General features: G+C 39.1%; 1 pseudogene; it reads left to right on the top strand.

The window, feature by feature from the left end:
* Positions 1 to 3,131: 3,131 nt before the first annotated feature.
* On the top strand, positions 3,132 to 7,882 carry LOC120864546 (annotated as a pseudogene).
* The last annotated feature ends 17,358 nt before the right edge of the window (positions 7,883 to 25,240 follow it).

The raw sequence follows: 25,240 nt of genomic DNA, 5'->3' as shown, positions 1-25,240 counted from the left end.
ACTTGATATCTGAAGATCCTTTTACCAGACATCCATAAATGGCCTCTCTGATTCAGGAGTTGTTTTACTTGGTGGCTGGCAAAAATAGTTTGCCCCCAACAGAGTTTTAAAGCATCTTCTATCAGGACTGCAGTAGCTTCAAGATTTTGAAGGCAGGGAAAGATGTCTTCCCAATAAAGGAGTAGGACACTCAGGGACCACCAGAAACTGGTTAGAAAATATTTGTCCATCCCAACAACAAAGTGCTTTGGTGCATCTTTTTGTAACTGGCACATTGGTGCTTTCCTGTAGCACCCAAAACGGTACAGGTTTGGGAGGAGAAGGCTCTGGAGAAGGAGGTCAGGGCACAGTAGGTAGCCCCTGTGTCAAACAAGAAATTCTCCAATCTACCTGCCACCTGCAGCTGCACCCTTGGCTCCAGCCCTGTGATGGTTATCCGTGACAGGCGGGCTGGCTGGAGTGGGCCACTTCAGTCCTGTTGAACCACTGTGAGGGAAGGCTTGGCACTTGACCTTGAGGCTTTTGGGTCCCAAGGGCAGAGTGCCGCCCAATGTGCCAGTTGATGGCATTTAAGGAGACTTGCCATGGTTTGGACACTCTTTGGCCCGTAATACAGATTAGGCATTTGCCTTGTGCCTGTCCTTCGAGGACTTGGGGTTTGCCACAGGACTTCCCTGGAAGGCGGCCAGCATCTGGGCAGGCCTTGTCTCTTTCCTTCTCTCCCTTTCCTGGGCCTTGGCCTCCTTCTCCTGTTCTCTGTTATAAAAGGTATTGGTGGCTGTCACCTAAAGAGGCAGCAAGGCCCTGCTGCTGTAGCTGTTGTAACTTTATCGTGATGTCTGATGCACACTGGGACAGGAATTTGTCCTTTAAAATCAGCTGTCCCTCATAAGAGTCTAAGTCCAGACTGGTAAACTTTTGAAGGGCCTTTTTCAGACGTTCCAGAAAGGCAATGGGGTTCTTGCTGGGGTTCTGAGTTACTGCCGAGATCAGGCACAGTCCCACAACTAATAGGCATCCTTCTATTTCCATGGGTGGACTTCCTTAGGGGTGAGTCTTTCTGAAGCTTATCCTACCCAGTACTGTTGCAACCCAAGAGCTGGGCATCCCTGAGTCAGGGTGCAGATCCCCAGACAGGCTGAGGCATGACAATTTCCTGGAGACAAATCCTAGGCAGGTTGAGGCATGTCAGCCTCCTGAGAATTGGGTCTCTAGGCAGGTCAAGGCATGTCGACCTCCTGGGACCCCTGGACAGGTGGATCCCCAAGCAGGTTGAGGCATGACAACCTCCTGAGGACCAGATCCCTAGACAGGTCAAGGCAGGTCGACCTCCTGGGACCCCCACGCTGGAGTTGGGCATCCCCAAGGTCTCCAGGGTGACTAGTGCTGGGCAGAATTAAGGGGCTGTGATCTTACTCATTGCTAGTTTGTCCACCACGGATGGGAATAGATACCATGATGTAAAGCAATCCAAGCCTGTGTCCTGAGACTGGGAACCTGGTGCAACAGCCATAAGCCTTATCCTCTTATTGCTCTGAAGGAATGTAGGTAACTGATTTCTTCCCTAGTCCTCCACAGAGCAGTTTAGGGTGTTTCCAAAGGTAAACATTTTATTGTCATAGACCCACTTTAGGTAATAACAGAAGTAATGACAAAGGAGTGGGTTATCTGGTCCTGTTAGGGGCATTAAGAGTATTTTAATAATAAGCGGGGTGGAGCGATGTTGTCTACAAGGGGGCAGGGTCCTGGCTGTAGGAGTTAGGAAGTGGCTTAGGAACAAATCGATAAGAGACAACAGACCAGATGTTCAATAAAAGTGGAGTGGAGATTTGATCCGGGGGGTATGTTTGCGACTTTAGAAGAAGGGTAGTAAGTGTTTGGGCCCACATGGCCTGCAGGGCTAATTCCCAAGTGGCAAACATTATCCCTGGAAGCCCAACTGCCCTTGAAGGGATGCCACCAACAGATGGACTTCTAGCAGGCACTGTGTGCCTGACACCCGCCCTAGAGGGTTCACTGAGAGATGCTGTTGTTGCACATGTTGTAGGAAACATGGAAGATGAAGGCCTGAATATCTAGAGGAATTGGATATTATACAGTATGTCCCTCCCAAGGGCCAGCTATTTTACAGTTGTCCCTCCAGAAAATTGTAGAGGAAACACTGCGGGCCTGGAAGGGGCCCAGGAAAAGAGCATGAAATAGGAGGGAAGAGGGCAGGGCACAACTTTTGAAAGAACGACATAGCCCAAGGGCATAACATAAACCGATTGAAATCAGATGGGTCCAAGATGACCAGGGAAATTCAACTAAACCTTGATCCTCAATCTGCAAGCTAAATGACACAACCAGAGGTGCCAGGACAGTTCCAAGACACTGTCAAAAGGAGCTGGAATGAACCTTCCACTCATTAGCATATGAAATCACCCAGCCCATAAAAACTAACCACACCACATTCCATGGCCATCGCACTCGCCCTCTGTGATGGCCCACACTCTTGGGGTGTGCTTCTCTCTGAATCCGAACAAATCCACCTCTTACCTGTCGCTGTGTTTCTCACTGAATTTTTTTTTGCAATGAGATCAAGAACCTGAGCTTCATTAGGTCCTAAAATCAGGCACTGAGGGTTTTGGCTGGGCTCAAGACCCCAGTAGAATACGACTAAGTGACTAAGCATAGCACAGTGTCCCTGCCACGTGGGTTCGGGTTGTAATCTTAGGTAAACAGTTTCAAAAACAACTTTTCCCCTTCAGGAAAGATGATGACCTGCCCAATATTTTGTAAGCAGTGGCATAGATGGAGAGAGGAGCTGAAGGACGGGAGGAAAACGCAGTGAGAAAAACATGCCCAGGAATCGCCTTCATAATCTGCCAGAAAATCTGCTAAGTACCTGACCTGTGCTCACAGTTTTCATTGGCCTGATCCTTGACACAAAGAAGATTAAGGAAAGAGGAACCCTCACCCGCTTGGGCAACAGCTACTAAGGAGCAGCAGATAGTAGAGTCTTTGGGACACATTGGGGAGTAACCCCTGCCAGAGTCCATTCACTGCACCCACTGCCACCTGCCTGTTTGCAGGGGGTTCGAGAAACAAGAATCAGGAGATTGTAAAGGAATTAAGATTTTGCTAGCCATATGTCCTTCCAGGCATATGAGCAAGGACCTCCTACCTTAACCGGAGGTCTACTGGAATCTGAGACTGAGCTGCATGAGCTTGATGCCAAATTTGTTATTGCAGTCCTGGTTTCCGGCATGCTGGGCTTCTTGTCACTTTCACTGCACTGGGTTTTGTGTTCAGCTTCCACCGCGGGAGCTTTCACAAAGTTGGGCTTCTGCTGTGCTTGGTCTCTGCCTCGCGGGGGCCAAACTGAGGTTGTTTCAGCCAGGTTAAATCTGAGTCATGGCACCAGATATGTTGGGGGAGTGTGTAATTTCCTTGGTTCTGTCTCACTGCAGCAAAAATTTGAAGCAGCAGACCAGTGTTACAGCTCGGTTTTATTTGGCAAGCAAAGGAAAATACAACCCCAGGCATGAGGGTGGACTGACCCAAAAGAGGCCTCAATCCATCTTGGCTTCCTTCTTTTTCTGTTTGTCTCCTCCCCACCACCCCTTGAGCCTGCCCTATGCAAACTGGGCTGGCCAAGAAGGGGGTGTGTTTGTTTCACCTGAAGTTCTCACTCTGGTCCTCGGACCTTCCTTTGTTTCATTTTTGCAGGCTTCTCCCTTCTTTGTCTTTTAGTCACCACCATTTTGGACTCCTTTTTCCTATTCTAACTACCCAACACCTTTAAATTTATTAGTATGTCGTTTTAATTCCATATTTAATTTAATTCCATGTGGCTCTATCACCCACATAATATAGAAACAAAATCTTATTTAATCATGAACACATTTCTAAAAGCAAATTTCCAAAGCACTATTCCCTTCCCAATCTACCCTCTAATTCCATGATATTAAAATTATGCCCCATACATGGTTAGTAACTCATTTCTTGAAGAGAAGCAGGAGCTTATACAGTGACATGCTGTTTTTATGTACTTTTTAAAACAAAATGAACAGAACAAAAGATGCCCTTGTGAGAAAATTAAGAATTTGTTCAGTTGTAAGTGATACAAACTCAATTTCAACTAGTTTAAGCAAAACAAAACAAAATAAAACAAAAAAGGAACTAAAAGACTCTATAAACTGGAAAAAGAAGAAGGGATACTGTGCTACAGTAACAGCAGGGACCCACTGCATTCCACTGACCGGCCCCCTTGCATGCACACACAAACTGCTATATACATACTTCCTTCCAAATATACAATTAATTTAAGTGTTTGTTCAGCATTATTTACACAATTATTACAAGGAATGAAGAATCTACTCTCAGTGTTAGGAGGTGAAATAGATCCAAGTAAAAACCTACCTCAACTACCACAAGCAATCCCTGCTTTTATACCAGTTTATCAGATTATATCTACAGGCTCTTTTTTTTTCTTTAAATACACATACACACTTAAGTTTTTAGAGAAACATACAATGTTGATGTATGCATGCATATCTTTGTGTTTCTCAGAGAAAAGTCACACTGCATGTAATGTGAAAATTGCTTCCATCCCTCTCCCTCTCACCCGCCACAATAAGCCCCTTGGAGAGTTTGCCATGTCATTTTCAAACCTGATATATAGTATGTCATGGCTGTATATACCATAATCTATTTGCAGTTTATTTTCCCACTAATGGAATATAGGCTGCTTCCAATTTTACAGTAATAAACAATACTGCAATGAAAATACTCATTTATTCCTTCTTCTGAAGTATAGTATTAAAACTGGGTATATAACAAGAAATTGTATAAATTGTGTTTATATTTTCTTCCCTGTTTTCCATTAGTCTGTGATTTTCATTATTTGGCTATCTATTTACATATTTTACTATTAATCTAGTGTTCGCTGTTTGTATATTCTTTTTCATCTGTCGCTTTCTAACACTGCTTATAGTGAAGTGTATTGGTTGTAGAGACTTAAAAAATGTTATATAGTCAAATTTACCAATTTAACTTTATGGCTTCTAATTTTGGTTTACAGAGAGCTTCCATAACCCAGAGTCCCCAGATTATTTTGATTTATTTTCTTTAAAAGTAATAATTTTATGTTTCAGAACTTTAATCCAACTAGAATTTATTTTTATGACTCAAGTGAAGAAGATCTTTAACTGTGGTTTTGCCGAATATTTATCAGAATTTCCAGCACTACCTTTTGGTAGCTTAAAGGTTCTCTGTCAATTCAAAAGAGTTAAAATTATTCTTATAACTAACTTTCCATATAGATAGGTCACTTTCTGTCAAAGTGATCAGTTTTTTACATCTGTACCAAATAACCAGTGCTTTAATTATTTTATATTAGAGCAAATTCTCTCAAACATTTTGCTCTAAAACATCTCAGTTGCTTTCTACTTTAAACTGAGCTAGAACAGGGATGGGGGAGCCTGGTGGGCTGCCACCTATGGGGTCGCACAGAGTTGGACACGACTGAAGGGACGCAGCAGCAGCAGCAGCAGCAGAACAGAGACTGGATTTACTCTCCCAGAAGAAATACTGGACAAAATACACAAACAATAGTCTTCAAGACTTTGAAAAAGGAAAATGATCACGGAGAGAAAGGAAACAAATTTAGGCTTACAACTGTCACAGCTTTATGACCTTGAATGTTCTAGGCAACAGAACAGGGAGGGAAAACCCAGGCAGAGCCTGGATGATTTCCTGACCTGAGATGATGGAAATGAGAATTGAGTGGCTATAGTTAGCCCAAAAGCTACTCTGTTACTAACAAGTCTCAAAAGTAGGAACTATTCCAAGCAACTTAATTTCATCTCAGAACAAAGGTCAATCATACACGTTATCGATGCAAAAATGTCCAGCACTTAAGGCAAAATTCACAATGTCTGACATTGGGAAAACCCAGGAAAAGACAACCCCAAATTAGGGGGGAAAATAATACCAATCAAAAGCAAACAAGAAGGTCTGAAAAGCCCAGCACACCTGAGGTGGCAAGCCTTCCAGGCGGGGACTCACCATGCTGGGGTGGCCTGGGATGGCCCTGTGGCCACCAGGGGAGGCTGGAACCTAGGACAAGGGGTGCTTCCTGCCTGACTGGCTCCAGAGCAGCTCCTAACACCTACCTGCCTACTATGCACCTTTACCCTCCACCCCCAACTATGGCCACTACAGGAATGCCCTGACCCCCAAAGAGGAGGGTTTCCAACCCTTCTAGCAGTTGCAGGCCCTGTCCACATAGGCTTCTGGACAGTACCCCCTTGCTGTGTGCACTGGCCCGGCCTTGCCAAGGGAGCCACTCTATGACCTGCCCTGGTATAGCAAGCTGCCGACTTGGTACCCAATTCCCCACCTCCCCAAGCAGGCGGCACACTTCCAGAATGGCTGTCACCACCAGTGAAGACTTGGGACACACCTGAGTCCCCCAGTGAGCTCTGGAAAGTCAAAGTGTTAGCTGCTCAGTCCTTGTGTCTAGCTTTGTGATCGCATGGACTGTAGCCCACCAGGCTCCTCTGTTCATGGAATTCTCCAGCCCCAAACTCATGAACCGAGGGGAAGGCATCTCACCGCTACCACTTTACCCAGGAAGACCTGCACTTAGTTCTATACTGGGTCATCCCCAGCCTGCAGCTTTTGGCCCACCTGCACCATGCAATTTTCAGCCTCCTGATCCCCACCGACAGCTCCGGGTCTGATTTTCTTCCTCAGACTCTGAATAATGACTCCCTTCAGCTACCAGAAGGTCTCCACCTCCAGCAGATGGAAGTTTGGTCAAGTCACAGATTTGGGGGTATTCTATAGTAGCTTTGGGGCCAAAGGAATCAGGTTTGGGACCTTTCAGCATAAAATGGTCAACACCAGCAAAGTCAAAATGCACAATTCCTTAATACATGGGAGATCTTTGAAGATGGTCATTTGAGCCACTTTATTGATGGAAAAGGAGGTGCAGGGAACTGGACGTCCTATGTCAGCTATGCCCATTTCCCGCTGGAGCAGAACCTTGTGGCCACACTATGTCAAGGGCAGATCTTTTCTGAAAGCTGTTCATGGGAAATAGAAGGGGAAACAGTGGAAACAGTGTCAGACTTTATTTTGGGGGGCTCCAAAATCACTGCAGATGGTGATTGCAGCCATGAAATTAAAAGACGCTTACTCCTTGGAAGAAAAGTTATGACCAACCTAGATAGTATATTCAAAAGCAGAGACATTACTTTGCTGACTAAGGTCCATCTAGTCAAGGCTATGGTTTTTCCTGTGGTCATGTATGGATGTGAGAGTTGGACTATGAAGAAAGCTGAGCACCAAAGAATTGATGCTTTTGAACTGTGGTGTTGGAGAAGACTCTTGAGAGTCCCTTAGAATGCAAGGAGATCCAACCAGTCCATTCTGAAGGAGATCAACCCTGGGATTTCTTTGGAAGGAATGATGCTGAAGCTGAAACTCCAGTACTTTGGCCACCTCATGAGAACAGTTGACTCATTGGAAAAGACTCTGATGCTGGGAGGGATTGGGGGCAGGAGGAGAAGGGGACGACCGAGGATGAGATGGCTGGATGGCATCACGGACTCAATGGACGTGAGTCTGAGTGAACTTCGGGAGATGGTAATGAACAGGGAGGCCTGGCGTGCTGCGATTCATGGGGTCGCAAAGAGTCGGACACGACTGAGCGACTGAACTGAACTGAAAGGAGACCTACCAGAACCAAGAGCTCCTCCTGTGGTATGGAGATTGCTAGGAGAAGTCTTTGGATATTCCGGTGAGCCTACAGGTTGTAAAGCAGGGGGAGCAGGCATCCGGGTCCTCCAAGGGTGATGACACATCTTTGCCGTACCCAGTGAGGCCCTCTTAGTGGAAGGACTGGGCTCTTTCCACAACACAGCACCTTCCTGCTGCTTCTCCACTTGCCTATGGAACTTCTCCCTCCCAACTCTAATGCAGAACACAAAACTGAGGGCGTGTCTAACCAGATGGCCGTCGGCCAGATGGAGGAAGATGTCCTCATCTTTCCAAAGCTGCTGAACCTACTTCTGTTCACCAGGATACTTTTTCTTGTATCCCTTCACCCGCTCACAGAGAACAAAAGTGAAACACATGGATGCAACCTCTGCCTTAAAAAAAAAAAAAGCAAATAAAAACACATATTAAAATTAACAGTGATATTAAGTTGGTTGTCATAACTATATTCCACATGGTTAATAAGTTAAATAAAAAACTGAGCATGTTGAATAGAGACATGGAAAGTATAAAAAAAGATCCAAAAAACTCCAAACCAAAATCCTAGAGCTTAAAATTATTATGTCAGAAATGAAAAATCCTTTAGATGGGATTGATGGCTGACTGGATATTTTAGCACAAATAATTGATGAACTTGAAGACACAGCAACAGAGATAGAATATGAAAAAGAGAGCAGAAAGTCTAAAATAATGATGAGAAGAATTAGCGAGCTATGTGACAACTTCAAGCAACCTAATATATGTGTGATTAAAGTCCCAGAAGTAGAGAAGAAACAGGGGGTACAGAAAAAACATATGAAGAATAATGGCTCAATTTTTTACTAATTTGGTGAAAAGTATAGTGCACAGCGTGAAGTTTTACAAAGGCAAAAGAAGCATTTTAAAAACTGCACCAAAGCATATCATGATCAAACTGCTCAAAACCAATGATAAAGGCAAAAATATTAAAAGCAGCCAGAGAAAAAAGACACATTACATACAAACGAATAGAGATAAGGATGACAAAATATTTCTTATCAGAAACAATATGAACCTGGTCATAGTAGAGCAACATCTTTAAAGTACTAAAAAAAAAATCAACTTATTAATAGAAATCTATACTTACCAAGGGGTAGGGAGACAAAACTACAGAAAGGAAGAAACCTTTGTGGATGATGAATATGTTCATTGTCGTGATGGTGGTTAAATCACAGGTATGTACCTATGTCAAAATGTATCAAAATATGCACTTAAAATTTGCAATTTATCATATGTCAATATTTAAATAAAGCTATTAACTATTTTAATGGAGAAAAATTTGGCATTCTTCACAGTTTACTATTTTCTTTTTTAAAAACAGTTGGATGAAACTGGAGCCGATTATACAGAGTGAAGTAAGCCAGAAAGAAAAACACCAATACTGTATACTAACACATATATATGGAATTTAGAAAGATGGTAAGGATAACCCTGTATGCGAGACAGTAAAAGAGACACAGATGTATAGAACAGACTTTTGGACTCTGTGGGAGAGGGAGAGGGTGGGATGATTTGGGAGAATGGCATTGAAACATGTATACTATCACGTAAGAAACGAATCGCCAGTCTAGGTTCGATACAGGATACAGGATGCTTGGGGCTGGTGCACTGGGATGACCCAGAGAGATGATATGGGGTGGGAGGTGGGAGGGGGGTTCAGGATTGGGAACTCATGTACACCCGTGGCGGATTCATGTCAATGTATGGCAAAATCAATACAGTAATGTAAAGTAAAATAAAAATAAATAAATAAATAAATAATGAAAAAAAAGAACCTAAAAAAATAATAATAATAAAATAAAATCAGTTGGTCAAGTTTCATTGTAATCCCTAATGGAATTTAAATTTAATTCCACTGATGTATGATATAAGAAAGAACTGATATACTTATGATTTTGATTCTATTTTCTTAATTTGTGTGTGGGTTCTGATTGTTTCTGGAAATGCTGAATGTCTAAATTGTGTCTTTTCAATTTCTCTTTCCTCCTTGAACCTTACAGGCACACCTGTAATTTAAAAAATGTCCCAACTAACTTCAACGTATAAATGAAAGTACAGTTATTCCCTCATCAAATGGTAACAACCAGTTTCTCTATCCAGCAGTATCTAGTTAGTATCCAATAACATATGTTCCTCTGGTAAGTCACTTCAGTCGTGTCCGACTCTGTGCAACCCCAGAAACGGCAGCCCACCAGGCTCCCCCATCCCTGGGATTCTCCAGGCAAGAACACTGGAGTGTGTTGCCATTTCCTTCTCCAGTGCATGAAAGTGAAAGGTTAAAGTGACGTTGCTCAGTCGTGTCTGACTCTTAGCGACCCCATGGACTGCAGCCTACCAGGCTCCTCCATCCATAGGATTTACCAGGCAAGAGTACTGGAGTGGGGTGCCATCGCCTTCTCCTCCATATGTTCCTCTACCCAGTTCCAAATTCAGGATCTCTAATTGAACAGATTCAGAAATGGTTTCTTGGGATCCCATTAATTCAAACCACAATGGGAGGAAAGATTGAGAAGTTCTCATTTAGAAATGGAGGAATAGGTCCTCGTAGTAGTGATTTCAGTCCAGGATTTACATCATATCCAGATGGGCCCGAGAAGCAGAGGTTTCCTACTCTGGATGTAGTACAAGTTACTTATTCTGCCTAACTGGCTGCCTCTTGCTCTGCTTACTGTAAATATCTCTTTCTGACACTAGAGAGGTATACTATAAAGACTACCACTGCTGCTGACCATGCCAGTTCAGCAGTCCAGATGTTGCTGCCAGGTTTATGGCCTAAAAAATAGCAGAGGTAATGAGCAATTAGCGGGCCTTGGATGCCTGCCTCAGATTTCTCTGACAATTCAACTCCTGAAACTCTATTGGTTCTCTATCAATTTTGCTCTTACAAACTCTGCTACCTAACAACCAAGACCAGAATTTTTATTAGTCAGAACTTTGAATCCAGGCATCATCTGAGTATTTAATGTTCCTTAGCAATTGGCATACAGATTTTATCCTTGTCCCCAATTACCAACCTAAAAGGTCGTGTTGGCTTCTGTGTAATAGCAATATAAAATTACAAACTGTGATGGTGAAAGAGAGCTAATCTGCCCCAAACTTCATCCCAGTAAAAAGCATAGTTAATGTAGAAAATTATTCCTTGTGTAACCCAGCATAGAGGACTGCAGAGCGTCAGGTGGTTGTGAATAAGAATGCCGCAATGAGTATGGAATGCAGGTATTTGCTTGATATCCTGTTTTAAAATCTTTTGACATATACCCACAAGTGGAACTGCCATTTAGTTATTTAGTTCTATTTTTAGTTTTTGAGGATATTCTATATTGTATCCATGGGCTGCACCAATCTGCATTCCCACCAAGAGGGCACAAGAGTTAGTCCCTTTTTCTTCCACATACTCTGAGCACTTCTTATTTCTTGCTTTTGCGATAATAAATGTGCCAGTCTAACAAGTGGGAGGTGATAGCTCACTGTGGATTTGATTTGCATTTCCTTGATGATTAGTAATGTTGAGCACCTTTTCATGTATCTGTTGGCCTACTGTATTTCTTCTTTGAAAAAAGTCTATTCAGTTCTGCCCTTTCAAAATCAGATTGTTTGGGGGGGTTTTATGTTCTTGGGTTAGTTTGCTGTTGAACTATACTGCAGATAGCCTCAAGTTTACCTGATGTCAGCTTCTGATATCAGAGTAAAATACACCATTATCATCCATTATTTATATATTAACTCCCACATAAAAGATCAGTTCAGGTCAGTTGCTCAGTCGTGTTCGACTCTTTGCAACCCCATGAATTGCAGCACGCCAGGCCTCCCTGTCCATCACCAACTCCCAGAGTTTACCCAAACTCATGTCCATCATGTCGGTGATGCCATCCAGCCATCTCATCCTGCCCCCAATCCCTCCCAGCATCAGGGTCTCTTCCAATGAGACAACTCTTCACATGAGGTGGCCAAAGTATTGGAGTTTCAGCTTTAGCATCAGTTCTTCCAATGAACTGATCTCCTTTAGAATGGATTGGTTGGATCTCTTTGCAGTCCAAGGGACTCTCAAGAGTCTTCCCCAACACCACAGTTCAAAAGCATCAATTCTTCGGTGCTCAGCTTTCTTCGCAGTCCAACTCTCACATTCATGCATGACCACTGGAAAAACCATAGCCTTGACTAGACGGACCTTTGTTGGCAAAGTAATGTTTCTGCTTTTCATTATGCTATCACTTAGCCTTTATTATTTTTTTTAACATTCAGCAGTACACTGGCTGCCTCGCCAGTCATAGGTCACATTACCCTTGTTAAGTTTGGTGGACAATGTTTGGTCACTTTGTCAGGGAGGGACATTTTCAAAGGATCTAACTTACAAGAAGGTAGAAATTATCTTTGTCAGATAAAGTAGTAAATTTTATTGATGGGACAAAAAACAAACAAAAAAAAGCCTTGAAACTGATGGCATCAAGTATTGACATCACCTGATAAAAGCCAGTTATTTTCTGTAAGCCGAAATTTTATAAGTTAAAAAGTAGAAGATTTACCTAATCTCTCAATTCCTGAATCTCTTACATTTGAAGGAAATTCCACTGGATAAACTCAAGTATGTATCTGCTTAAAAAATCAAAGATTCTTTGCTTTGCTCTTACATTCTTGAATTGTGGAAAATTTGTGAATTAATAACAAAATACAAATAATAGTTAAATTTATTCAGTGTTTGTCACATGCCAGATTCTAAGTACTTTCCATACACTGATTTATTAAGCCTCATAACAACCATTATGAGGCAACTATTATTAGCATTTCTATTTAAGAGGTTAGTAAATGGAAGGCCTGGAGTTTAGACTCAGGGCTGTCTGCTGCTGAGTGGGCATAGTCACCTCTCTACAAACTGCCTTTCTTTTAGTACATAGAAGGTTCTCAATATGACTTTTCAGAATGAAAAGTATACCAAGGACTGCAGGAATGATAAAAGAAGGACCTTGTATATTTTCTTAATCTTGAAATACTAGTAGGTTGGGCTTCTCTGGTGGCTCAGCTAGTAAAGAATCTGCCTGCAATGCAGGAGACCTGGGTTGGAAAGATCTCCTGGAGAATGCAAAGGCTACCCTTTTTAGTATGCTAGCCTGAAGAATTCCATGGACTGTATTGTCCACGGAGTCGCAAAGAGTCTGACATGACTGAGAAACTTTCACTTTCATATCTTTTGGAGGGTAAATTTGAAGAAAATTTTAATACTCTTAAAAAAATGTTTCCAGTAGCACATTTGGTTTCATAAAAGCTGTGCTTCTTATCTTCTATTCTTAGGATATTGCTTGTAACCCTTTTTAAATTCTACAGGTTATAAGCTACTCTGACATAATGGATCTTTTCAAAGTACATAAATTGCCACTTAAGAAGTGCCTAAACACCAGAAATATCTAAGTTCTGTATCCATTCACTCGAGATGAGTTTTTGTGGAGGTAAACTTCCTTGCTGCTGTTTCATAGGAATGAGACTTTGGGTGCCTATTCTGCGTCAGGTGCTGAGGTAAATACTTTCTGACCTCTCAACTCCTTCAGTCAAATTCAGTTCTTCATAAGCAACAACTGCTCTGTGTGTCCAGCTAGTCATCAAAGGGATTCTCAGGCCTTCCTTCACCAACATCACAAGTTTAATTCTTTTAATTGTGCTCAAGTCATCTACATGGGTCTCTGAAACAGGCAGAACAATTTTCTGCTGAATTAAGCAAAGTTGTAAATTCAAAGAGGATAGCTTAACTACAAAGGCTTATTGGATTGCAAATCAATGTAAACAATTTCCTTCAAAGGTCTCTGCCTGGATCAACACTTAAGGTTGAAATGTGCTGCAGTAGTGCCTGAAAGCTTAAACAAAACTGTCATTTAGATATTCCACATTTTCATGTTATAGTTTGACAGATTTTTCCTCATTCTGTTTTCTTACTAAAAAAGATTAGTCATTTGTATTTTAGAATCTTCTAAGAGTTATTCTATTGATATACTATGACTTTTGATTACACTGAGAAGATGTTGACACTCCACGTTTCATGAAATTTTACTCTCAAGTAGATTGAAAGAACAGACAAATTCTCAGTATGTTTCTGAAACTTCTTTTAAAAATTATTCTTACAATTTTAATAACACATTTTCTTTAAACATTGTACTTCTGTACAGAGGTTGTATCTTAAGCAAAATGTAAGAAAACTTCTATTTTAATTGTTTAATTGTTTTCCCCTGTATGTCATTCCAACCAAAACCGCCCAACCAAGCAAGCATCCTATACCATGAGTGTTGCGTTTTTCTTGTTCAGTTCAGTCACTCAGTCATGTCCAACTTCTTGCAACCCCATGAATCCCAGCACAGGCCTCCCTGTCCATCACCAACTCCCGGAGTTTACTCAAACTCATGTCCATTGAATCTGTGATGCCATCCAGCCATTTCATCCTCTGTCATACCGTTCTTCTCCTGCCCTCTATCTTTCCCAGGATGAGGGTCTTTTCCAATGAGTCAGTTCTTCACATCAGGTGGCCTAAGTATTGGAGTTTCAGCTTCAGTATCACTCCTTCCAGTGAACACTCAGGACTGATCTCCTTTAGGATGGACTGGTTGGATCTCCTTGCAGTCCAAGGGACTCTCAAGAGTCTTCTCCAACACCACAGTTCAAAAGCATCAATTCTTCGGCACTCAGCTTTCTTTATAGTCCAACTCTCACATCCATACATGACTACTGGAAAATCCATAGCCTTGACTAGACGGATCTTTATTGGCAAAGTAATGTCCCTGCTTTTGAATACGCTCTCTAGGTTGGTCATAGCTTTTCTTCCAAGGAGCAAGCGTCTTTTAATTTCATGGCTGCAGTCATCATATGCAGTGATTTTGGAGCCCAAAAAAACTAAAGTCTGACACTGTTTTCACTGTTTCCCCATCTATTTGCCCTGAAGTGATGGGACCATATGCCATGATCTTAGTTTTCTCAATGCTGAGCTTTAAGCCAACTTTTTCACTCTCCTCTTTCACTTTCATCAAGAGGCTCTTTAGTTCTTCACTTTTTGCCATAAGGGTGGTGTCATCTGCATATCTGAGGTTACTGATATTTCTCCCAGCAATCTTGATTCCAGCTTGTGCTTCCTCCAGCCCAGCATTTCTCATGATGTACTCTGCATATAAGTTAAAAAAGCAGGATGACAATATCCAGCCTCGACATACTCCTTTTCCTATTTGGAATCAGTCTGTTGTTCCATGTCCAGTATGTGTTTATAAAATATGCATTCTTATTTTAAGGTGATGTATTTTTAATCTCTACAAGATATATTAGGCTATATAAATTATTCTTGTGTGTTTTCTAAACTTTTCTCATATGAGCACATAGTTCAGAGTGGTTCTGGTTGAATTTTTTGATCATGGTAAAATTTACATGCAGAAAAATACACAGATCTTAAGTGTCCACTGATGAGTTTTGATAAAAGGATTCATTTCTATAATGGTTATTCCAATGAGATACAAACTACAGAAATTTTCCTGTTCACTCTTTTACTTAACACTCAGCCATTATTTTGATTCCTATCAACACTCATTGACAAATTTGCACATCAGAAAATAAAAATTATTTATACCGGAATAAATGAGAAAGTGAAAAGACTGATGAAAGATCATGTAGTTTATAAGATTTAATTCTGAAATTCTTATAGCTGTATTTTGTGTGATATCTTGACTTGTTGGAAGAATCTTTTAACAGAATTTCTATTTTTAATTGGAAAAATTTACATGAGAAGGCCTATGATTTACATATGCATTTGGTAAAATTTCAGAAGGATTATAAATAGAATTTATGAGAGTAGTCTTGAAAAACATTTTTTTATTGTAAAAAGATATTCTAAAGGAAGCAAAAATGCAGTACTGGGAGAAATACATGGATTAAAATATGTGTAAATTTTAATATGGAAATAATAAAAATTGAGAATATCAGCCATTTAGAAACAAATATTGTTGGATGTTAAACAAAAAACCATATACAGAGAGAATATTTTCTCCATTAAAAGTAGTATGGTATTCAAAGAAGAGTTCATTAAAAATGTCAAATATCTTCAAAACTACTAACAATGAAATTAAACTTTTAAAGTATTTGAATTATTTGGAAAAATAAGACCTGCTGAATAACAGTGACATACTATTAGAGACTAATAATTTTTCAGACTAATTAAAGTAGATGAATATGTGTCAAGAATAAGTATTTAAATTATGCCATTTTTAATGTTGGATAATTAATGATTTAAAAAAATGGTTTTATGGACATAAATGCATGTTAGTTTCATTTTAAGAAAATTATATTTAAAAATAATTGTTGAGGTAAAGTATCTTATAGATCCACACATATAATAAAACTAATTTTGTAGTCAGTAAGTAAATATTTAAAAATTAAATTTTTCCTTTTTTTAAGTAATTCCAAAAAACTAAAGAGGATGGAACACCTGCAAATTTATTTTATGAAGCCAACATTACCCTCATACTAAAACCAGACAACGAAACTACAAAAAAGGAAAATTACTTGCCAATATTTCTATTAAATATTGATGTCAAAATCCTCATCAAAATGTCAGCAAGCCAAATTGACAATATACAAAATGGATCATACACCATGATCTAGTGAGCTGTATTCCAGGGATGCAAGGATGGTTCAATACCTACAGATCAACCAATGTGATACACCACACCAACAAAAGAAAGGATAAGATCACAGGATTATCTCAACAGATGCAGAAAAGGCATCCAATAAATTCAACATCCATTCGTGATTAAAACTCTTATCAAAGTTGAAAGAAAGCAAACATATCTCAATATAATAAAGGTATTTTATGGCCACAGATAATATACTCAATGGAGAAAGTTGAAGTTTCTTCTTCTCAAATCATAAAGAAGGAAGCACACTGTCACCACGTCTATCTTACATAACATTGGAAGTCTCAGTCACAGCAATCAGACATGAGAAAGAAAAGGTATTCAAATTAGAAAAAAAAAAGAAGTAAAACTGTCATTGCTGACATGATACTAGAAAGAGAAAACCATAAAATATCCACCAAAAAATTATTAGAATAAATTGAGTTCAGTAAAGGTGGAGGATACAAGTCTAATATTCAGAAATATGTTGCTTTTTATAGTGCTAACAATGAAAGAGAAAGCAAGAAAACCATCCCATTTAAAATCACATAAAAAATTATAAAATACTTAATAAACTTAAACAATAAGAGAAAGACCTATACTCCAAAGACTTTATAACACTGATGAAGGAAACTGAAGATGATACAAAAAAATGGAAAGCTAACTCATATTCATGATTTGGAAGTATTAATACTGCTAAAATTGCCATACTACCAAAATAAATCTATAGATTTAATGTAATCTGTATCAAAGTACTCATGACAGTTTTCACAGAACTAAAACAAATATTCTTACAATTTATATGGAACCACAAAAGACCCATAATAACCAAAGAATAAAGCTAGAAGTATCATGCTACCTGACTTTAGACCATGCTACAAATTTACAGTAAACAGAACAATATGGTGCTGGCACAAAAACAGGCATATAGATCAACGGAAAAATCCATAAGTAAACCCACACACTTAGGTAAATTATAATAAAAAGGTAAGGATACACAGTAAAGGAAAAATAGTCTCTTCAATGAATGTTGCTCTGAAAACTGAACAACTACATGTTAAAGGATGAATAAGACCATTTTCTCACATTATATAAAAAGAATTAACTCAGAATGGATTAAAGACTTAAATATAAGGCCAGAAACAATAAAACTCCTAGAAGAAAACAGGCAGAGCACTCTTTGACATACATTGCAGCAATAATTTCTAGATCTACCTTCCAAGACAAAGGAAACATAAGCAAAAGTAAACAAATGAGAACTAATTAAACTTATAAGCATTTGCACAGCAAAGAAAGCCACTCCGCATACCAAAAAAATATATACTGAAGGAAAAATATTTGCGAATGATATGACCAATAAGGGGTTAATATCAAAATATAGAAATCAAGTCAAAATTAAAAAAAAAAAATCTAGTTAAAGAATGGGCAGAAGACCTGAATAAATGTTTTTCCAAAGAAGACATACAGATGGCCACCAGGCACATGAAAACACGCTCAACATCACTAATCATCAGAGAAACGCAAATCAAAAGAAAAATGAGGTCACACCTCATACCTGTCAGAATGGCTATCATCAAAATGTCTACAAATAACAAATACTGGCAAGGATGCGGAGAAAAGGGAAACCAAGTACACTGTTGGTGGGGTGTAAATTGATGCAGCCAATATAGAAAACTTTATGGAGATTCCTCCAAACAACGAAAAGTAGAACTCCCATATAATCCAACAATTCCACTCCTTAGTATTTATGTGAAGAGAATGAAAACATTTTGAAAAGACACATGCACTCTATGGTTCACAGTAGCATTATTCACTATAGTCAAGATACGGAAGCCACCAATGCGCCATGAACAGATGCATGGATAAAGATGTGGTGTAAATATATACACACACTATAGAATATTGGCCAGAAAGAGAATGAAATTTTTCCATTTGAAACAACACAGATGGACTCAGTGGGTACTATGCTTCGAGAAATAAGTCAGACAGATGAAGACAAATACTGTATGTTATCACTTATATGTGGAATCAAAAAATAAATAAAATGAATGAATAAAACAAATCAGAAATAGGCTCACAGATACAAAGAACAAACTAGTGGCTACCAGTGAGGAGAGGAACTGGGGAGGGCAAGACAGGGGTAAGGAATTAAGAGGTATAAACCACTAAGAATAAAATAAATAAGCTATCAGGCAATATTTTACAGCACAGGGGATATAGCAAATGTTTTACAGTAATTAAATGGAGCAAAATCTATAAAACTGTTGAATCACCATGTTGTACACCAGAAACAATATCATAAATCAGCTATATTTCATTAATTAAATTTTAATTACATAAATTATTTTAGCATTCTTAAAATTCTCTAAAGTGCCCTGGTTTAGAAAATAAATTACATAATCACTATTATAAACAATGTCCTTGAAATTTCTTATATGTGACATCACTCTCTAAGAAAGTAAAAGTACAATCCCTAACAATGAGTTATCTTTTTCTGTTTCTTTTTTGAATACTACTTTTTCCCTGTAATGCGGGCTCTCTATGGAAGCACATTCTCTTTCCTGCTCACTGCTTTACGTTGAGCAGTTAGAATAGGGCCAAAATATAGTAGAGGCTAATAAAATCTTACAAAACACTCTTTTGTTATGGGACAGATGTGTTTTCAACATACCTAATGGCAATTTATATTCCCAACACATTTATATGAAATTATTTACATGAAATTTATTTGAAATTATTAATGAAATGTGTTTGGCCATGGCAGTAAAATGATTTTCACCATATATTGTTATAACATTTTAGAAAGCTATTTCATATGCATATATATATAAAAGAAATATTCAAACTCAATAATATATCAAAAAATTATATTTAAATAATCTATAGTCAGAATCTCCCTTGAACAAAAGTAGTACAATTTTATGTTTTCAGAATTTGTTATGGGTAGGTACATTTTCATCATGACTAATGGGAACTAGAGAGGTGATGGAATTCCAGTTGAGCTATTTCAAATCCTAAAAGATGATGCTGTGAAAGTGCTACACTCAATATGCCAGCAAATCTGGAAAACTCAGCAGTGGCCACAGGACTGGAAAAGGTCAGTTTTCATTCCAATCCCTAAGAAAGGCAATGCCAAAGAATGCTCAAACTACCACAGAATTGCACTCATTTAAAACACGCTAGCAAAGTAATGCTCAAAATTCTCCAAGCCAGGCTTCAATAGTACGTGAACCATGAATGTCAGATGTTCAAGCTGGTTTTAGAAAAGGCAGAGAAACCAGAGATCAAATTGCCAACATCCGCTGGATCATGGAAAAAGCAAGAGAGTTCCAGAAAAACATCTATTTCTGCTTTATTGACCATGCCAAAACCTTTGACTGTGTGGATCACAATAAACTGTGGAAAATTCTGAAAGAGATGGGAATACCAGACCACCTGACCTGCCTCTTGAGAAACCTGTATGCAGGTCAGGAAGCAACAGTTAGAACTGGACATGGAACACCAGACTGGTTCCAAATAGGAAAAGGAGTACGTCGAGGCTGTATATTGTCACTCTGCTTATTTAATTTCTATGCAGAGTACATCATGAAAAATGCCAGGCTGGATGAAGCACAAGCTGGAATCAAGATTGCTGGGAGAAATAGCAATAACCTCAGATAGGCAGATGACACCACCCTTATGGCAAAAAGTGAAGAACTAAAGAGCCTCTTGATGAAAGTGAAAGAGGAGAGTGAAAAAGTTGGCTTAAAGCTCAACATTGAGAAAACTAAGATCATGGCATATGGTCCCATCACTTCAGGGCAAATAGATGGGGAAACAGTGGAAACAGTGTCAGACTTTATTTTTTGGGGCTCCAAAATCACTGCAGATGGTGATTGCAGCCATGAAATTAAAAGACGCTTGCTCCTTGGAAGAAAAGGAGCAACCTAGACAGCATACTAAAAAGCAGAGACATTACTTTTGACAAAAAAGGTCCATCTAGTCAAGGCTATGGTTTTTCCAGTGGTCATGTATGGATGTGAGAGTTGGACTATAAAGAAAGCTGAGTGCCAAAGAATTGATGCTTTTGAACTGTGGTGTTGGAGAAGACTCTTTAGAGTCCCTTGGACTGCAAGGAGATCCAACCAGTCCATCCTAAAGGAGATCAGTCCTGAGTGTTCATTGGAAGGAGTGATACTGAAGCTGAAACTCCAATACTTAGGCCACCTGATGTGAAGAACTGACTCATTGGAAAAGACCCTGATGCTGGGAAAGATTGAGGGTCAGAGAAGAAGGGTATGACAGAGGATGAGACGGTTGGATGGCATCACCGATTCAATGGACATGAGTTTGGATAAATTCCAGGAGTTGGTGATGGACAGGGAGCCTGGCATGCTGCAGTCCACGGGGTTGCAAAGAGTCGGACATGACGGAGCAACTGAGCTGAACTGAAATGAATAGGAACTTGCTTTCCTACTAAACCAATAATATTTTCTTCATGTCTCTACCTTGAACTAGAACTTACAGTGGTTTTCTATTTCTGGGTCAAGTAAAATTTATTTATTTCTGAAAGTACTTAATTATAAATTTATTTTTATGAAATGGTCACATGTACTTATAAAAGGTAGAATGACAATGGGAACTTTCTTTTCCAACAATCACAAACAAGGCAGATTAGGCATTCAGTTAGATCTTGGTTCCCCAAGGTGAGAAGACACAGCTGTGAGTCCAGGGAATCCTAGACAACTGTATATATAGGGCAGTATCCCAGAAACAAGAGGACGGCACTAACAAGAGACTCTGAAGACCTGCAGAGGTTCCTCTCAAGTCTTTTTTTTTTTTTTTTACTTTACAATATTGTATTGGTTTTGCCATACTTCAACATGAATCCGCCACGGGTGTACACGTGTTCCCAATCCTGAACCCCCTTCTTACCTCCCTCCCCATACCATCCCTCTGGGTGAGCCCAGTGCACCAGCCCCAAGCATCCTGTATCCTGCATCAAACCTAGACTGGCGATTCATTTCTTATATGATATTATACATGTTTCAATGCCATTCTCCCAAATCATCCCACCCTCACCCTCTCCCACACAGTCCAAAAGACTGTTCTATACATCTGTGTCTCTTTTGCTGTCTCGCATACAGGGTTATCGTTACCATCTTTCTAAATTCCCTATATATGCGTTAGTATACTGTATTGGTGTTTTTCTTTCTGGCTTACTTCACTTGGTATAATAGACTCCAGTTTCATCCACCTCATTAGACCTGATTCAAATGTATTTTTTTCATGGCTGAGTAATACTCCATTGTGTATATGTACAACAGCTTTCTTATCCATTAATCTGCTGATGGACATCTAGGTTGCTTCCATGTGCTGGCTATTATAAACAGTGCTGTGATGAACATTGGGGTACACGTGTCTCCTTCATTCTGGTTTCCTCAGTGTGTATGCCCAGCAGTGGGATTGCTGGGTCATAAGGCAGTTCTATTTCCAGTTTTCTAAGGAATCTCCACACTGTTCTCCATAGTGGCTGTACTAGTTTGCATTCCCACCAACAGTGTAAGAGGGTTCCCTTTTCTCCACACCCTCTCCAGCATTTATTGCTTGTAGACTTTTGGATCGCAGCCAATCTGACTGGTGTGAAATGGTACCTCATTGTGGTCTTGGTTTGCATTTCTCTGATAATGAGTGATGTTGAGCATCTTTTCATGTTTTTGTTAGCCATCTGTATGTCTTCTTTGGAGAAATGTCTATTTTACTTCTTTGGCCCATTTAGCTGAGGACTGATCAGCATATTTGTGCAAAGAAACTGTCTGAAGACAGAGACAAGAATCACCAGAAAAAAAGTAGGAGGAGTAAGTACTGAGCTTATTCCAGACAAAGTGATAAACTTAACAAACAAGCAAAATACAAAAATATGCAGCACTAAATAAGATAAAATTTATATCTTGCATCCAGTAAGAAGGGGCTTCCCTTGTGGCTTAGCTGGTAAAGAATTTGCCTGCAATGTGGGAGACCTGGGTATGATTCCTGGGTTGGGAAGATCTCCTGGAGAAGGGAAAGGCTACCCACTCCAGTATTCTGGTCTGGAGAATTCCATGGACTGTATAGTCCATGGGGTTGCAAAGACTCAGACAGGACTGAGTGACTTTCACTTTCCAGTAAGAAATTACCAGAGAGGCAAAGAAGAAAGAAAATAAGGCCCACAATAAGGAGAAAAATCAATCAAAAGAAAATGACAGAATAATAAATATGACAGAACTCGTAAACAAGGACATTAAAATAGTTTTATAACTGTAATTCACATTTTCAAAAAACTAGGGGGAAAATGAGGATATAGAAAAATAGACCCAAATTGTTCTTTTAGAATGAAAATAATGTCAAAAATAAACACACTGTGATTATAGGCAGATCAGATATTGAAGCCAAATAAGATTCCTGAACTTGAAAACCAAGAGAAATGACAAAATGAAACACATGAAGAAAATGACCTAAAAAAATTGTAACAGTGCATGAGTGAGTTGATAAACAACTTTAAGTTGCTTAATATACATGGTTCATGAAGAAAAGATGAGAAATAACATGTAGTTGAAGAGGAGAAAAGACCTATAGTTGAAGAAATAGTGGCTGAAAAATTTTCCAATTTGATGAAAATTACAACCCCACAGACCCATAGAGCTCAAATAACTGCAATCACAAAAGACAAAACTACATCAAGGCACATATTAATCAAATTACTTAAAACTAGTGGTATAGAAATAACCTTAAAGTCAACCAGAGGAAAAATATACAAAATGTACACATGAAAATAAATACAGATGACAGTGTATTTCTCACTGGACACAATGCAAATAAGAAGAGCAACATCTTTAAGTACTGGGGTGGTTGAGGTGAAGGGTTGGGAGGAAGATTTCAATCTAGACTTTTATTTCTAGCAAATATTTTTTAAAACTAAGGAAGACTAAAGCTTTTTCATTATACAAAATCTGAAAGAAATATTACCAACAGAGCTGCACTTCAAGAAATGTTTAAAGATGCTCTTCAGACAGAAAGAAAATGGTATCAGATGGAAATACAAATCTATACAAAGTAAGAACGACACTGAAATGGTATCTTCAAGATTTAAGTAAAATTTATTTTTATTTAAATATTTTTGAAAGATAATTGAGAATTTAAAGCAAAAGGAATAACAATGCACTAATACATGAAGAAATAAAATATATAGCAATGACAGTGCAAAATCAGGCAAGGAGAAATGAATGTATCTAACTGTAAGGTCCTTATATTATCTGTGAAGTGGCGTAATACCAATTAAAGGTTGATTGTGATACATTAACTATGTGTATCATATAACCTCAAAAGAACCACTAGCATAATCCCAAAAAGTTGTAGTAAGATAAGAGATAAATAGAATAAAAAGTAATTCAAAGAAGAAAATGAAGAACAAAAACGAACAAGAACAGAAGGAATAGGAAATTTATAGCATGATGATAGATTTAAATCAAAACATACCAGTAATCATATTAAATGGGAATAGTCTAATCACTCCAATAACCATGGACTGTAGCCCACCAGGCTCCTCTATCCATAAGATTTCTGAGGCAAGAATATTGGAGTAGGTTGCCATTTCTTCCTCCAGGGGATCTTCCTGACCCAGGGATCAAACCTGCATCTCCTGGGTCTTCAGCATTGCAGGTGGATTCTTTACTGCTTGAACCATCAGGGAAGCCCTTTTTAATTATAAAGCAAGGACAGTCAGTTTGGATAGAAAGGTGACACAACTACATGCTGCCCAACAAACACTATTTAATTAAAAAGCTACAAAGAAGTTAACTGAAAATTGATGGGAAAATACATGTAATGGTCACGTATGGATGTGCAAGTTGGACTATGAAGAAAGCTGAGCACTGAAGAATTGATGCTTTTGAACTGTGGTGTTGGAGAAGACTCTTTAGAGTCCCTTGGACTGCAAGGAGATCCAACCAGTCCATTCTAAAGGAGATCAGTCCTGGGTGTTCATTGGAAGGACTGATGCTAAAGCTGAAGCTCCAATACTTTGGCCACCTCATGTGACGAGTTGACTCATTAGAAAAGACCCTGATGCTGGGAGGGATTGGGGGCAGGAGGAGAAGGGGATGGCAGAGAATGAGATGGTTGGATGGCATCACCGACTTGATGGACATGAGTTTGGGTGAACTCCGGGAGTTGGTGATGGACAAGGAGGCCTGGCGTGCTGCGATTCATGGGGTCACAAAGAGTCGGACGTGACTGAGCAACTGAACTGAACTGAACTGAAAGGAAAGAGTCTTTAAAAGTGTGGTACCAAGTTTCCAAACTTAGACTAATGAGATTGATATTTCCCTACATTTATACTGACTCTTAAAGAACAGAAGCCATAACTTATTCGTTTCTCTAGTCCTAATGCACGCACAGTGCCAAGATCTTTCTACATATTCAGAGAATATTTGTAGAATGACTGAAAATAAAGCTTAACATTTCTAACATTTGCAATGAATTTTTAAGCAGCTCTAACACAACTGTGTTTACTTTTTTGCATTGATTCCATATTTCTATCAGTTTGGCATTCCTACCAATTAATGTGTATTTTCAAAATGTCCAAGTATAGTTCTACAGAACTTACCATTTTTTAAGTCACATTCATTTACCTTGTACTTCCTTGATAATTATAAATGTCTGTTACAAAATGTGAATGAGCATGGACACCAGGAAATTACTCTTCCTGCTTTAAGTACGAGTCTATCATCATGTACCAATTTTTAAAAATAAAAGCATGATTTTATTGGGTAAATATATAAGGATCCAAAAAAATCTGAAAAACA

Source organism: Oryx dammah, unplaced genomic scaffold, assembly GCF_014754425.2.
Source record: "Oryx dammah isolate SB20612 unplaced genomic scaffold, SCBI_Odam_1.1 HiC_scaffold_5, whole genome shotgun sequence".
Classification (NCBI taxonomy): Eukaryota; Metazoa; Chordata; class Mammalia; order Artiodactyla; family Bovidae; genus Oryx; species Oryx dammah.
Note: the sequence above shows the minus strand (reverse complement) of the source record. Positions and strands in the feature narration are given on the sequence as shown.